The sequence below is a fragment of the Artemia franciscana genome, chromosome 10 (assembly GCF_032884065.1).
Source record: "Artemia franciscana chromosome 10, ASM3288406v1, whole genome shotgun sequence".
In the NCBI taxonomy this organism is placed as follows: domain Eukaryota; kingdom Metazoa; phylum Arthropoda; class Branchiopoda; order Anostraca; family Artemiidae; genus Artemia; species Artemia franciscana.
In genome coordinates, this window is record NC_088872.1 from 42,621,918 (window position 1) to 42,634,657 (window position 12,740).

At 35.7% G+C, this 12,740-nt stretch overlaps 1 protein-coding gene across 4 annotated transcripts in view; it reads right to left on the reverse strand.

Moving 5' to 3' along the window:
• LOC136032213 (rhodopsin, GQ-coupled-like) overlaps positions 1 to 12,740 on the reverse strand; it is a 146,946-nt gene that overhangs the window by 60,186 nt on the left and 74,020 nt on the right. The gene's annotated exons all lie outside the window — the stretch shown is intronic.

Here is a 12,740-nt window from a genome sequence, read left to right on the forward strand (position 1 = left end):
GAAAAAACAAGTTTTTTTTAACTGAAAGTAAGGAGCGACATTAAAACTTAAAACGAACAGAAATTACTTCGTATATGAAAGGGGCTACTTCCTCATCAACGCCCTGCTCTTTACGCTAAAGTTTTTTACTGTTTTAAAAAGAAGAGTTGAGAGAGAGAGTCAAACCTTAGTGTAAAGAGTGGGGCGTTGATGAGGAAGCAGCTTTTCCAAGTTCCGGAGGGAAACCAATATTTCTCATTTATTTTTCCTTCTGCATTGGGCCCTCTTAGCCGAAGAACGTAAGGATGTATAGTGTTCTTGTCATTTTTAGCCCTTTCTTCTTCTTTTTTTTCGGGGGGGGGGCTGCCTTGAAAAATAATTTTTTGTGAGGTAAGTTTTTCTTGGCAATTGGACAAACGATTGGAATTTTAAATAAAAAAGGGGGAATCATGATTGATAAGACTGAAAATTTCATGGAATAGCGAGCAAGTAATTTATTACATAAAATATTTTCAGGATGGTGCTCAGGAGGAAATGCAAAATGGAGATATATATTATGATAGTAGAATATAAGAAAAACATAAGCATCGCAATAGCGCTGTTGAACAATGTTTTGTTCAACATTGTTTAAAGGTTCAGTAACGATGTCACTGGGGATTTCATACCCCACAGCCCTCAGAGAAATGGCTACAAGTTTTACCAGTTGCCCACTATTCTTATGGAAGCGGTGATCGTATAAACTTCGAAGGGGGCTCATTAGAGTGGAAATTTGAATTTGTAATGCCCGTTTTAAAAGTGAGAAATGATCAGATAGCAAATAGTCCCCCCCCCATCTATTATCTTTTTTTTTTCCAGAATGCATCCGATCCAAATTTTGAGATAGCCATTTTTTTTCAAAAAAGTCCAAAGATAATGTAGCAAAGCCTCGAGGGTAGACACAACTCCCAGAGCCCAGTGGCAAGGGTTTTGAATTTTACCCTTTTTAGACTCAAAATTTATTGGATGGAAACCAGCCTCCCCCCCCCACGACGGCACCCATCATTTCCCAAAACCCATCCAATAACATCTTTGAGATAACTATGCTTTGAGAAGACTATATTGTTCAGTGATGTTGATAGGTCCAGTAATTATGTTTTCGAGGATTTCGACCCCCTTCCCCTCACGGTCATCAGGGTGAGGGCTTTAAGTTAGGCAATTCGTCCATTGTTTACATATAAAAAATGTTAATGAGAAAGGTGGGCACGTTTAACCTTTAACTTTTCACAAATACGAGTGGTATTCAGCTGAGCCTTTCAGAGAATGTTGAGGAGAGTGTTGAACTAGATCAAAACACATTATGTGAATACGAGTTTTAGAAAAGGTGTATGTAAGGAATTATTGAGTATATTAATTTAAAACTTTCAGGAAATGGTAAGGGCGGTGATCAATCAAACAGTTCGTGGTAGCGAACTGTAGTAAGGAGCGACCAGGCTCAATAGTAAACGAAACTCTAAAGAACGGAATTTTGATACCAATATTACATCAAGAGAATTGCATTTTTATGCTGATTTTAAATATATGAGTTTCATCAAATTTAGTCTCACCCATAAAAAGTTACGAGCCTGAGAAAATTTGCCTAAATTTGGAAAATAGGGAGAAATACCCACTAAAAGTCATAGAATATTAACGAAAATCACAACAGCGCATTCAGCGCATCAGAGAACCCTACTGTAGTAGTTTCAAACTCGTATCTACAAAAATGTGGAATTTCGTATTTTTTGCCAGAAGACCGATCACGGGTGCGTGTTTATTTTTTTTTCTAGGGGTGATCGTATCGATCCAGTGATCCTAGAATGTCTCTAGAGGGCCCGTTCTAACGGAAATTAGAAGTTCTAGTGCCCTTTTAAGTGACCAAAAAATTGTTTTTTACACAAAGGCCCCCTCCCACGCTAATTTTTTCCCAAAGTCAACGGATCAAAATTTTGAGATGGCTGTTTTGTTCACCATAGTCAAAAAACCTAAGAACTACGTCTTTAGGGAAGACTTACTCCCTTATAGTCCCCGAGGGAGGGGCTGCAAGTCATAAACTTTGACCAGTGTTTAGATATAGTTATGGTTATTGGGAAGTGTACAGACGTTTTCAGGTTGTTTTTTTTTTTGGTTGGTGGGGTTAAGGGGAAGAGGTTACGTGGGAGGATGTTTCTATGGAGCAATTTATCATGGGGAGAGAGAATTTCCTTGAAGGGGGTGCGTGGTTTTCTAGCATTATTTAAAACAAAAAACAATGAAAAATAAATATGAATAAGAAGTTTTTTTAAGTAAGGAGCAGCGTTACAACTTAAAACGAAAAGAAATTATTAAGTATATGAGGGGTTCGTCTCCTAATAAATACCTCGTTCTTTACTCTAAAGTATTTTTAGTAATTTCAAGTATTTATTCTACGGCCTTTGTGATTCAGGGGTCATTCTTAAAGAATTGGGAGAAAATTTACGCTTTAGCGTAAAGAGCGAGGTATCAACGAGGGGGAAAACCTCCTCATACATGTAATAAAATATAGGAATATAGAAGTTCGTTACGTACGTTAATTCGTGAGTTAAATATATTTTTCACTAACAAAAGCGTTCGTAAAAAATTAAAAATTCTAGTTGCCGCTTTAAGTAACCAAAAAATTGGAGGGCAACTAGGTCTCCTCCCCACCTCTTTTTTCTCAAAATCGTCCGATCAAAACTAAGAGATAGCAACTTAGGCAAAGAAAAATTGATATGCAAATTTCGTTTTAACTATTCATATGCGGAGAGCCAAAACAAGTTTTTCAACTGAAAGTAAGGAGCAGCTTTAAAACTTAAAACGAACAGAAATTACTCCGTATATAAAAGGGGCTGTTTTATACCTCAATGCCTCTCACTTTGCGCTAAAGCTTTTTACTTGTTTTAAAAAGTACAGTTGAGAGAAACAGTCAAACTTTGACGTAAAGAGTGGGGCGTTGAAGGAGGGAACAGTCCTTTTTATATAAGGAGTAAAATCTGTTCGTTTTAAGCTTTAACGGTGCTCCTTACTTTCAGTTGAAAAAACTTGTTTTTTTTTTTAATTGACCAAAAAAACAATATTTGCATGCTACTACTACTATTACTATCACAACAAATGCCACTACTACAGCTATCACTGCCACTACTACTACTATTAATGCTACTTCTGCTACTACTGCTACTACAACCACTAACCACTAAAACTACTGCTTCTGTAACGAATAATACCAAGACTGAGGAAACTGAAATAAACATCTAAGGAAATGTTGAGGGATTAGTTGAGCTAAATCAAAATGCTATGTACATACAAATCGTCAAAAGAGCGTATCAGCAATATTTTGAAACGGCATACCGCATGAAGATGAAACTTCCGGGCCATCATGAGGGGGATGTTCAAATGACCAATAGGCAACACTATTGAATAAGATCAATAACACTATTGCTTAGAAAAAGAAAAAAAAGCAATAGATATAAAGAAAAATCAAATAAATATGTGATTTGAATCTACCACTAACTTGAATAGAACACCATCTTGTTTGTATACAGATCATATGTAAGAGCCTTTGGCAGTAGTATATTCACAAGAAAAAGTTTCGAGCGAAAACCCCGATCCTTTAGAATTTGACCCCCCCTCTCTCAAAATTATGAATAAACTATGAATGAGGTTGAGTGGAAAGTTAATTATCCTTTTTCCCTCCCCCCTGCAATCTAAAGCCCAGCTCTTTTGTTTAAAACTAAAATCAGAAGCCCCATATCACTTCGAATTATGATCAATATAAGCCAGAATGAATTACCGCATGAAGGAAGTACTTGAAGAAACTTAATTAACGTATTGAGAAACATAATTTATTGTCGCTCAGATTCAGAATGAAAAACTTCAGAACAGAGTTAGAAAACAAAAACAAATAGCGAGCGGATAACGCGCAGAAAAAAACCTTTATTCTAGCCAATAATCTGTTCGGTTTTCCCACTTAGAGACCAAGATAAAATAGCCTAATACGGACAGAAATAAAGCCATGTATCAAAGGGGATCCTACCCAACTCAACCCCTTTTTTTTCTGCCCTAAAGTTAGACGACGGCTTTCCTGAAAGCAGCTTAGAATTAAATGAGCATAACATGCTGGTAAACTTTCAAAACGTTTAAACAAAATATATTAAATGTTCAAAGCAAATCCAACTAAATGAGCCGTATCATTCTCGAACCGTTGGGATGACAATTTATAAAAGAATAAAACCTTTTTTGTCCCTTAGAAATGGTACTAGAACTGTCAATGTATCCTTTTTCCAACAATCTAATGTTATTCGTTTGGTACAATCATCCCTACAAAAAATTGGAAAAAACAACCACAAACAATAAAGAAATAAACGTCATGACGATTGTTCTAGAGAAATAAGAAATTCCTTAGTTATGTAAATAATTACTTGTAACCTCTAGTTTAGGGTTCTGCGATATTCTTATTTTGATCTTATAAATTTTAACAAGATCAGGCCGCTCTTTTCCCTTAAATTATGTAAATGTACTTATGCTAGTAGATTCAAATGATTAGCATTAAACTTGATGAATTTAACGTATTTGAGTCACCATGAAAAGCAGACTCTTTTGATGCATATATTCTTCTCAAAATGTGTTTTTTGGTTTCATTTACTATTAGTTTGGGTCACTGTTCCATTACAGCTTATCATGAACTGTTAAAAAACAACTATAGTATACGAGCAGGTAAAAGTTTTCTCATTATCTTAAAAGAGAACAGTGCAAAAAGAGTTGGATGTACGGTAGTGACTGCAGCACAAAACAATAGACGTCGTAATATCAGTAAGACGTGTAACTAGTTCCCTTCATTATGCCTCTGGGACATCCTCAATTGGGTTTGTTTCTTTTTAATGGTAGTTGCTTCGAAGTCCATATTACTAAGGGACGGAATGATATTAATGAAGTTACTGGAGCATAAAAATAATTGATATTTGACATAGAATTGTATCATGGTCAAAGTTTCCTTCTTTCAACCACGGGCACACTTTTCCCAAATTGATTTATCTAGTTAATCGTGAAGAATCTTTGAGGGGATCATGTTGTTTCAAGTAAAAATAAATGTATGGGATATATATCAAGTTTCATTTAGTGTTTTTATTTTTGAAAATACAAAGATCTCCCTGGGTAAACATTTTTTATTTCAAGGGTAAACATTTTATTATTTCAAAAACATTCTGTTATTCATTTCAAAGCATTTTTTATTTCATTTCTTACTTCACTAATCAATAGAATTTTGGGCACATTGTAAATTGTTCTAATTCTCTTTTGCTGATACTGAAACCTGTAAAACGATGCTTTTAATTTGAATGACGATTTCAGCCAAGTAATAAAAATAAGACGATTATTATGTTAAGATAGAATGCTAGCGTGAAAAGCTGTTAATGACAGCTCTTTGTTGTAGGTTGAAATTGTTTGATAAAATCAAATAAAATGTAAATGATACCTTTGGTAAACAATACCTTCGGTAAATGATATCTGAATGGATGACAATATTTCAAGAGATGGCAAGTAAAATACATAAAGCGTGTCCTTTCTTGTTTTTGTTTTTTTATTATTATTGTTATAAACTCTTTCATCGTCTACATTTAATTTTCCAGGGATCGTATGTCTAGCAGTTTTTACATTATTCACGTTCTTTAGAGAACAAAATATTCCAAAAGAGGAAGTATTTTATATACTGACGACTCAATGCAGCCCCAATCAGCCTATTGTCTGCGTATTTTACTCCTCTACCCTACTCTGACACAAGCTCCAGTCTTTACTCCTTCTGTTATGGTTTTGAATTCATTGAAATGTTTCTTTGTGACCTCTTTTACCCCGTTTGAGAGCATCCTACTTTTTCTTTAGATCCAGCTAAATTACAACGAGCAAATTTTTGTAATTTTTGACGCGATCTTTGGCTATTTTAACATTTTTTTTTCCTCATACCCCTTTCCAGAAGGATTGACCATAGTTTTTGTGTAGCTTATCGGTTTATGTGCGGTAGTTTGAGCCAGTAATTAAAGCTAGTCTTAGAAAGTTCTTCTAGTAGACTTCTAACCTATCTTCCTCAGAATTTTGAAGCACGCTTCAGAGCATTATTTAGTCACTGTCGTTACCTTAGCTTTTGGTATTCTAATGTTAGTTCTTATTATATTGTTATACCATTATTACCATTGTCACTAATTATATGTAAGCGAAGCCAGATAAGTGAAGCTATCCACACTACCAATTTGCTTGATACCTAACATAACCTCTTCATCTTCGTTCAATCGTAGTTTCAGCAACTTGGACTTCTTTAAAATCTTTAAAATCATAGTATAGCATAGTATATTTGAAGCAAAAAAAACTCGGAGGGTCATCCCGACAAAAAAAGGAAAAGAAACAACATAAGAAAAACAATGAAAAGAATCAATTAAACAATTGAACAAAACGATCAAAACAAGAAGAACGCCATTCAAAAACACACACGTTGGACAACTCTAAAGGTCACTCTTCATGCTAGCCCTTCCCATGTCTTCTTTTTCCCTCAAGAGGCATAAAATTCCCTCATGATAAATTACCCGTTTGATATCATCCTTAGACATCCCAGCTCTAAAATACACCTGCGCTCCCTATGTCTCTTTTACCGAAGAAGATAGGTTTAATAGCTTAGTGTTATATTAATCATTTGAATCTACTAGGATGAGTACATTTACATGATTTAAGGAAAAAGAGCGGCCTGATCTTGTTAAAATTTATAAGATCAAAATAAGTATATCGCAGAACCCTAAACTAGAGGTTACAAGTAATTATTTACATAACTAAGGAATTTCTTATTTCTCTAGAACAATCGTCATGACGTTTATTTCTTTATTGTTTGTGGTTGTTTTTTCCAATTTTTTTTGTAGGGATGATTGTACCAAACGAATAACATTAGATTGTTGGAAAAAGGATACATTGACAGTTCTAGTACCATTTCTAAGGGACAAAAAAGGTTTTATTCTTTTATAAATTGTTATCCCAACGGTTCGAGAATGATACGGCTCATTTAGTTGGATTTGCTTTGAACATTTAATATCTTTTGTTTAAACGTTTTGAAAGTTTACCAGCATGTTATGCTCATTTAATTCTAGGATGCTTTCGGGAAAGCCATCGTCTAACTTTAGGGCAGAAAAAAGGGGTTGAGTCGGGTAGGATCCCCTTCTGGCACTTAGGCAGGGCGGGGCCTTCGGGCCTGCCCCCCCCCCCGAAATTTTGTGAAATGTTTAATTTCCCCATGGTTTCTTGGGATTTCTGGCAAAAATAGGATACATGTGTGAAGCCTTTTTTTTGGGATTTTACAGCATGCAATTACCTGGTCAAGTCACTGCCCAATTATTAACCCATTTTCTATCTAACTTTTTACCCTCTTTGATGTAATTAGCGTTTGTACTGTTATTTTTTCTTTTTTTTTGTAAAAAGAGTCTGCTTTCCACAACAAAATATAAATATCCTTGATATTAGGGCGTTTATCCCCCCTTTCAGGATAAAGTACAGCTTTAAATGGACCAATTTTGGAAACTACCATTTTTCATTAAAATTGACGTTTTCGCAAAAGAAGAACTACCCCCCCCCCCCCCTAGCATCCATATTACACTATTAGCCCTAAAATTTCCCTTTCAGCGGGATATAATAGATTAATCACTGGTTCTATATCGCAATGAACATAACCTGAGCCTAAAACGTACTTTTGAGGCTTCAGTGTCCTTCCCCCCATCTGCTACAATACAACAGATTAAAGTTAATCTATATTTTCCGATATACGTGCTTTTTGCATTTATTTAGTTACTAAATAAAAAAAGTGCTACTTAATATCTGCTGTTTCGAAGGTTTTGGGCCCCCCCCCCCGAAAAAATTCCTGCGTACGTGCCTGATCCCATTTGATACATGGCTTTATTTCTGTTCGTATTAGGCTATTTTATCTTGGTCTCTAAGTGGGAAAACCGAACAGATTATTGGCTAGAATAGAGGGTTTTTTTCTGCGATTTATCCTCTCGCTATTTGTTTTTGTTTTTTTAACTCTGTTCTGAAATTTTTCATTCTGAATCTCAGCGACAATAAATTATCTTTTAATACGTTAATTAAGTTTTTTCAAGTACTTTCTTCATGCGGTAATTCATTTTGCCTTTTATTGATCATAATTCGAAGTGATATGGGGCTTCTGAGTTTAGTTTTAAACAAATGAGCTGGGCTTTAGATTGCAGGGGGGAGGGAAACCTCATTCATAGTTTATTCATAATTTTGAGAGAGGGGGGGTCCAAATTCTAAAGGATCGGGGTTTTACGCTCGAAACTTTTTCTTGTGAATATACTACTGCCAAGGGCTCTAACTTATGATTTGTATGCAAACAAGATGGTGTTCTATTCAAATTAGTGGTAGATTCAAATCACGTATTGATTTGATTTCTCTTCATTTCTATTGCTTTTTTTTTTCTTTTTCTAAGCAATAGTGTTATTGATCTTATTCAATAGTGTTGCCTATTGGTCATTTGAACATCCCCCTCATGATGGCCCGGAAGTTTCATCTTCATGCTGTATGCCGATTCAAGATATTGCTAATACGCTCTTTTGACGATTTGTATGTACATAGCATTTTTGATTTAGTTCAACTAATCCCTCAACATTTTCATAGAAGTTTCCTCGGTCTTGGTATTACTCGTTACAGAAACAGTAGTTTTAGTGGTTAGTGGTTGTTGTAGCAGTAGTAGCAGAAGTAGCATTAATAGTAGTAGTAATGGCAGTGATAGCTGTAGTAGTGGCATTTGTAGTGATAGTAATAATAGTAGTAGCGTGCAAATGTTGCCTTTTTGGTCAACTAAAAAAACAAGTTTTTTCATCTGAAAGTAAGGAGCAGCGTTAAAACTTAAAACGAACAGAAATTACTCCGTATATAAAAAGGTCTGTTCCCTCCTTCAACGCCCTACTCTTTACGCTAAAGTTTGACTCTTTCTCTTAACTTTACTTTTTAAAACAGTAAAAAGCTTTAGCGTAAAGAGAGAGGCATTGAGGTATAAAACAGCCCCTTTTATATACGGAGTAATTTCTGTTCGTTTTAAGTTTTAACGCTGCTCCTTACTTTCAGTTGAAAAAACTTGTTCTTTTTTATTTAATTTCTGAATGTTTTTGAATTAATGCATGTTTTGATCTTGGCTCTCCGCATATGAATAATTAAAACGAAATTTGCATATCAATTTTTTTTTTGGCTAAATTGCTTTCTCTTAGTTTTGATCGGACGATTTTTAGAAAAAAGGAGGTGGGGAGGAGGCCTAGTTGCCCTCCAATATTTTGGTTACTTAAAACGGCAACTAGAACTTTTAATTTTTTACGAACGTTTTTGTTAGTAAAAAATATACGTAACTCACGAATTAACTTACGTAACGAACTTCTATATTCGTATATTTTTATTACATGTATGAGGAGGTTTTCCCCCTCGTTAATACCTCGCTCTTTACGCTAAAGCTTAAATTTTCTCCCAATTCTTTAAGAATGATCCCTGAACCACAAAGGCCGTAGAATAAATACTTGAAATTACTAAAGATACTTTAGAGTAAAGAACGAGGTATTTAGGAGGAGGCGAACCCCTCATATGCGTAATAATTTGTTTTCGTTTTAAGTTGTAACGCTGCTCCCTACTTTCAGTTGAAAAAACTTATTATTCATATTTATTTTTTCATTGTTTTTTGTTTTAAATAATGCTAGAAAACCGTGCGCCCCCTTCATGGAAATTCTCTCCCCCCATGATAAATTGCTCCATAGAAAGATCCTTCCACGTAACCTCTTCCCCTTGACCTCCCCCCCAACCAAAAAAAAATCCCCTGAAAACGTCAGTTCACTTCCCAATAACCATAACTATATGTAAACACTGGTCAAAGCTTTATAACTTGCAGCCCCTCCTCCGGGGACTATAATGGAGTAAGTCTTCCCCAAAGACATAGTTCTTAGATTTTCTGACTATGGTGAACAAAATAGCCACCTCAAAATTTTGATCCGTTGACTTTGGGAAACAATTAGCGTGGGAGGGGGCCTTTGTGTAAAAAACAATTTTTTGTCACTTAAAAGGGGCACTAGAACTTCTAATTTCCGTTAGAACGGGCCCTCTAGAGACATTCTAGGATCACTGGATCGATACGATCACCCCTGGGAAAAAAAAAATAAACACGCACCCGTGATCGGTCTTCTGGCAAAAAATACGAAATTCCACATTTTTGTAGATACGAGTTTGAAAGTACTACAGTAGGGTTCTCTGATGCGCTCAATGCGCTGTTGTGATTTTTGTTAATATTCTATGACTTTTAATGGGTATTTCTCCCTATTTTCCAAATTTTCTCAGGCTCGTAACTTTTTATGGGTGAGACTAAATTTGTTGAAACTCATATATTTAAAATCAGCGTAAAAATGCAATTCTCTTGATGTATCTATTGGTATAAAATTCCGTTCTTTAGAGTTTCGTTTACTATTGAGCCGGGTCGCTCCTTACTACAGTTCGTTACCACTAACTGTTTGATTGATCATCGCCCTTACCATTTCCTGAAAGTTTTAAATTAATATACTCAGTAATTCCTTAGATACACCCTTTCTAAAACTCGTATTCACATAATGCTTTTTGATCTAGTTCAACAATCTCCTCAACATTCTCTGAAAGGATCAGCTGAATACCACTCGTATTTGTGATAAGTTAAAGGTTAAACGTGCCCTGCTTTCTCATTAAAATTTTGATATGTAAACAATGGACGAATTGCCTAACTTAAAGCCCTCACCCTGATGACCGTGAGGGGGGAGGGGGTCGAAATCCTCAAAAACATAATTATTGGACCTATCAACATCACTGAACAAAATAGTTTTCTCAAAGCATAGTTATCTCAAAGATGTTATTGGATGGGTTTTGGGAAATGATGGGCGTCGGGGGGGGGGGAGGCTGGTTTCCATCCAATAAATTTTGACTCTAAAAGGGGAAAATTCAAAACCCTTGCCACTGGGCTCTGGGAGTTGTGTCTACCCTCGAGGCTTTGCTACATTATCTTTGGACTTTTTTGAACAAAATGGCTATCTCAAAATTTGGATCGGATGCATTCTGGAAAAAAAGATAATAGGTGGGGGGAGACTATTTGCTATCTGATCACTTCTCACTTTTAAAACGGGCATTACAAATTCAAATTTCCACTCTAATGAGCCCCCTTCGAAGTTTATACGATCACCCCTTCCATAAGAATAGTGGGCAACTAGCAAAACTTGTAGCCATTTCTCTGAGGGCTGTGTGGTATGAAATCCCCAGTGACATCGGTACTGAACCTTTAAATAATGTTGAACAAAATGTTGTTCAACAGCGCTATTGCGATGCTTATGTTTTTCTTATATTCTACTATCATATCATATTATATATCTCCATTTTGCATTTCCTCCTGAGCACCACCCTGAAAATATTTTATGTAATAAATTACTTGCTCGCTATTCCATGAAATTTTCAGTCTTATCAATCATGATTCCCCCAAATTTCAATCGTTTGTCCAATGGCAAGAAAAATTTACCTCACCAAAAATTACTTTTCAAGGCACCCCCCCCCCCCCGAAAAAAGAAGAAGAAAGGTCTAAAAATGACCAGAACACTATACATCCTTAAGTTCTTAGGCTAAGAGGGCCCAATGCAGAAGGAAAAATAAATGAGAAATATTGGTTTCCCTCCGGAACTTAAAAAAACCCTTTCCCTCGGGTCACTTTATAGAAGGACTGGTTTTGTATAAACTTTGGAAGGGAATCATTCCATTGGAACTTTAATTTTCTAGTGCCATTTATTAAACTGTTCGTAGTAATGAGCTGTAAGAAATAGCGACGCGGCCAAATACTGACAAAAATTCTAGAAACCGGAATTTTGATACCAATAGATATATCAAAAGAATCGACTTACTATTTTGATTCCAAATACACAAATTTCATTAAGTTTAGTGTTACCCATGAAAGGCTAAGGGCCTGAGAAAACTAACCTGATTATCAAAACAAGGAAAACATTCTATAAAAGTCAACGAATCTTAATGTAAATCATACCATCAGATTCAAATTATCAGAAAGGCCCTACTGTTGAGGTTTCAAGCTCCTATCTGAAAAAAATGTGGAATGTTGTATTTTGTTGCCGGAAGAACGATCACGGATGCGTGTTTACTTGTTCTTCTTTTTTGCCAGGAGTGATCGTATCAACCAAGTTCTCCTAGAATATTGGGAGAGTGATCATTCGCACGGAGATTAAAAGTTCGAGTGCCCTTTTCAAATTACCGAAAAGATTAGAGGGCAACAAGGCCCCCTCCCACACCCCTCCATCACCAATTCGTGACGCATTAAAACGAGCCTAATAAGTATTTCATTTCTGATAGGCTTGTAACTTACACGGTATGTAGTCAGGGCCAGGTAGAGCTTAAGAGACCAAAAAACATATTGAGAATTGTTTACACTGATTTGTGACACTTGAAACTGGGCAAAAAATTATCTTTTCTCGATTGGCATGAAAATTACAAAGTAATTAGACAGATCCTAGAGGATCTTGAGGAGAGCAATAAATTTTGAAAGAAAAATGTCGTTACATTGACTCTTAGGGCGAAACAATCGCCTTTTCACTGGATGATCTGCTTTAAGATTTCAGGTCCTGCAAACATTTCAATTAAAATTTCGTAACCTAGAGCCTCAGTTGAGACAAAAAAGGGAAAACAAGTTCTGCTGTATTGATTCGTTTAACAGTTCT